Below are 4,596 nucleotides of genomic sequence, written 5' to 3'. Positions count from 1 at the left end.
GGTATAAAAAGGAAATGGAAAGTTTGTGCGCGTGCGCAACACCTCAGCCCTAACAGTGACGTGAGCTCACAGTCCAGAATGGAGTTTTCCACACATTGTATACCACACCAATCTTTATACCAGTTAGATACTGTAGCAACACACTTCATACCTTAGAAGCAAATCATATTATTGTCACTACTCTATACACAAGTGCAAAAGTGGCTGAAAGTCTTGGGTGCAGTTCCAGGCATCATAGCATTATAACAATTACCTTAAATTCTAATTTACATATAAGATGTAAATTGTGGAGATAAATATTAAATGTTGTGGTGACATTCAACTGTTTGTTTACTGTCAGTTGCCACTATGTTATTAGTGCAGAATCGGATGAGTCCAGCCTGAGGCTGATAAATACGGTGCATATATCTACTGTATATATGTATCATTAGCGATCAAGAGTTCAGGAGTTTGATTGCTTGGAGAAAGAAACTGTCATGTCAAGTCGGCTGGTGCGAGTCCTGATGCTGCGATACCGCCTACCTGATGGTAGCTGTGACAGAAGCCCGTGGCTCAGGTTTTTCCACCAAGCTTTTTTCCTCACACTGCAGGGTAGGGATGGGCGATATGGCCTAAAATCCATATTGCGATATACATACATTTACATTTAGTCATTTAGCAGACGCTCTTATCCAGAACGACTTACAGTAAGTACAGGGACATTCCCCCCGAGGCAAGTAGGGTGAAGCGCCTTGCCCAAGGACACAACGTCATTTTGCACGGCCGGGAATCGAACTGACAACCTTCATATTACTAGCCCGATTCCCTAACCGCTCAGACAGCTGACTCCCATACATTGCAACCTCTTGCGATAACGATATATATCATGATATATAAATTATAATAGAACCATTTCAGAACAGGTTACAAAGAAAAGCCAAACTGCTGAATGTATTTTTTTTTTTTATGAAAGAAACGTATGTAGTTTTGAGAACATTTATTGTGCAAAACTGTAATTATACAACATAATGTTGCAGATAAATAAAATTCAAGTACACTAGCTGCAGAGACTTTAACAAATAAAAAGCTTAAAGTTTTGGGTTTCTTTCCTTAAGTGCAAACCATTCTAAAAGGCACTACACTTAATTTAAGTCTTTGGTTCTTAAATGCCACCCAAGATGCAAAGAACATAAAAAACATTTAGGCATGGCTATTTTAAATAAAGAAATTCTTCCAAGTGTAATGCACAGATACTTAAAATGAAAACATAATAAAGTGAAAAATGAAAGCACAATAATTTTTTTGAATAAACCTTTTAGCGGAGCTCGGCATACAATTTTGTCATCTCTGTTTCTGTAAAGTATTTGCAGCTTGGCACCTCGTTTTGTGGATCAATAGCTCTGATCATCGCTTTAAAGCTGCGTCTCTCTACCGTTTGAAAAGGGAACGTCCTTACACAAGTAAACAATTATAGCCCCGGTTATTTTCAATCCATCGCGGGCTCTTCCTACTGTAAGGATTACTTTTGAAAAAGACTGTTGGATGGAGGTCTGGATCAGTTCCTGTTTTTTTTTTCTGTCCTGCGTTCTTCGAACTGGATCTTGGGGTTGGCTGCATTGCCTGGCAATGCTGGTATTCAGTGACATGTTTCGTTTTGAGGTGGTAGAACAGATTAGTCGTGTTACCCCTCTTAGCAGTAACTGTTGCCCCACACACTATACAGAGGATAGTGTCGGACGGCTTAAATCTGAATCAAGTCCAAATAATGGATGTTGCACCAGTCTTTTTCACTAGCTCCTCCATTTCGCTTCCAGCCATGGCTACTCAAGATGATGAATACGATGATGCGTTGCAGCAGGTTGCAGCTCGTGGCTCTAAATTTTGTGTGTAGATTGTGTCATCAACATGCATTATTGCTATAGAATTAAAATCTCTAGATTTCCTGGAGGGAGGAAAGTTCACCTCCAATGATATGTCTGGCACAACCCTTTGCAGGGCTTTGTGGTTGAGGGCATTGCTGTTGCCATACCAGGCAGTGATGTAGCCAGTCAGGATGGTCTCCACAGTGCTAGTGTAAAAGCATGTGAGGATGTGGCTGTTCATTCCGAACTTCCCCCGCTGTCTCAGGAAGAAGAGACGCTGGTGTGCCTTCTTCACAATGGCCTTGGTGTGAACGGACCTTGTGAGTTCCTCAATGATGTGGACAGCAAGAAACTTGAAGATGTTCACGCTCTCCACCGATGCCCCGTTGATGGTAATGGGTCCGTGTTCTCTGTCTTTTCTCCTGAAGTCCACGGCAAGCTCTTTGGTCTTACTGGTGTTTAGGGAGAGGATGTGCGCCTGACACCAGCGTGTCAGAGTGTGCACCTCCTCTCTGTAGGCGGATTCATTGTTGTCGGTGATAAGACCTACCACTGTTGTATCATCAGCAAACTACATTCTGGCACTGGAGCTACAGTGAGGGAAAAGATTATTTGATCCTCTGCTTATTTTGTACGTTTGCCCACTGACAAAGAAATGATCAGTCTGTATTTGTAATGGTAGGTTTAATTGAACAGTGAGAGACAGAATAACAACATGTCAAAATTGTTATAAATTGATTAGCATTTTCCTGAGTGAAATAAGTATTTGACTCCTCTGCAAAACATGACTTTGTACTTGGTCGCTAAATCCTTGTTGGCAATCACAGAGGTGAGACGTTTCTTGTTGTTGGACTGAAGGTTTGCACACATCTCAGGAGGGATTTGGTCCCACTCCTCTTTGCAGATCTTCTCCAAGTCATTAAGGTTTAGAGGCTGACGTTTGGCAACTCGAACCTTCAGTTTCTTCCACAGATTTTCTATGGGATTAAGGTCTTGAGACTCCGGGACCTTAATGTGCTTCTTATTGAGCCACTCCTTTGTTGCCTTGGCCGTGTGTTTTGGGTCGTTATCATCAGTGTTCATTGAACGCGTTCATTTTTATGAGAACGATGAACTGAACGCAACTTAATGACAAAAAATAAATTTGAACGGTGAACACGTTCATATTATAGCTAAAACGTTACGGAATGTTTTCCTTCTCCTGAGGAGAGATGCTGTCTAAATCGAATGCTTGCACCATGTCGTTGCTCAGTGCCCGTAACATTTTCACTATATAGCCTAACCTAAACCAAATAACTCGACTTTGCACTACGTTACCCATGATTCATGGCACACACGTAGACCAAACAAGCTACGTATTCCAAGACAACATCTCTAAAAATGGCAAGTGAAAGCAGAGACGCAGACTCAGCAACTACATCTGATCTGATGCACCTTATTATTTTTTTAGAGTAAACGCACCTTAAAACTATGAAATGAACTGAACTATAAACTAGTTCAGAATTTAAATGGTGAACTATGAATGTGAACGATTAATATTTACTTGTATGAACTGAACTTTGAACTAGTTCATGAGAGGTATGAATGTGCACAACACTGGTTATCATGCACGAATACCCATCCACAACTCATTTCCAATGCCCTGGCAGAGGGAAATGGTAAAAAGACCTTAGCGGCACCCAAAGCGCTTTACAATTTTGCCTCTCATTCACCCATTCATACTCACACTCACACATACCGACGGTATCGATTTTGGTCTCATCTGACCACAACACTTTCACCCAGTTCTCCTCTGAATCATTCAGATGTTCATTGGCAAACTTCAGACAAGCCTGTACATGTGCTTTCTTGAGCAGAGGGACCTTGCAGGCGCTGCAGGATTTCAGTCCTTCACTGTTGGTAACAGTGTTACCAATTGTTTTCTTGGTGACCATGGTCCCAGCTGCCTTGAGATCATTGACAAGATCTTCCAGTGTAGTTCTGGGCTGATTCCTCACCGTTCTCATGATCATTGCAACTCCACAAGGTGATATCTTGCATGGAGCCCCAGACCGAGGGAGATTGACAGTTCTTTTGTGTTTCTTCCATTTGCGAATTATTGCACCAACTGTTGTCACATTCTCACCAAGCTGCTTGGCGATGGTCTTGTAGCCCATTCCAGCCTTGTGTAGGTCTACAATATTGTCCATGACATCCATGGACAGTTCTTTGGTCTTGACCATGGTGGAGTTTGGAATCTGATTGATTGCTTCTGTTGACAGGTGTCTTTTATACAAGTTACAAATCTCAGCTTGAATCTCAGCTTGTCACAGTAAGACACCGTAAGATACCGTAAGGCACCGTAAGACACAGTTAGGGACAGTAAGATACAGTAAGACACAGCACAACACAGTAAGAGACAGCACAACACAGTAAGACACAGACACAGTAAGATACACAAAGACACCGTAAGATACAATAAGACATTGTAAGACACAGTAAGATATGTCGAACGATCGTGTGGGCTCAAGGCGAGTGTGTACTGTTTTGCGCGCGCCGCAGCGCTGACCAGGGTGCTGATCACCCGTAACTTCGCCCGCTACCCAATTCACGCTCGGGGTCTCACAAATTTACATAGGCCGCGTGTGCGGAGAACACACGTTTGGTTATGAGTTGACCGAAGGCTCCCTCTTGAGAATCTCCGCACCCAACCAACCACGGTGTTGTAAACGTCACTGGGCTTTTAATATAACATCGAGATCTTTATAGCAGCAAA

The sequence above is a fragment of the Osmerus mordax genome, chromosome 5 (genome assembly GCF_038355195.1).
Source record: "Osmerus mordax isolate fOsmMor3 chromosome 5, fOsmMor3.pri, whole genome shotgun sequence".
NCBI lineage: Eukaryota > Metazoa > Chordata > Actinopteri > Osmeriformes > Osmeridae > Osmerus > Osmerus mordax.
This window is presented reverse-complemented; position numbering follows the sequence as displayed.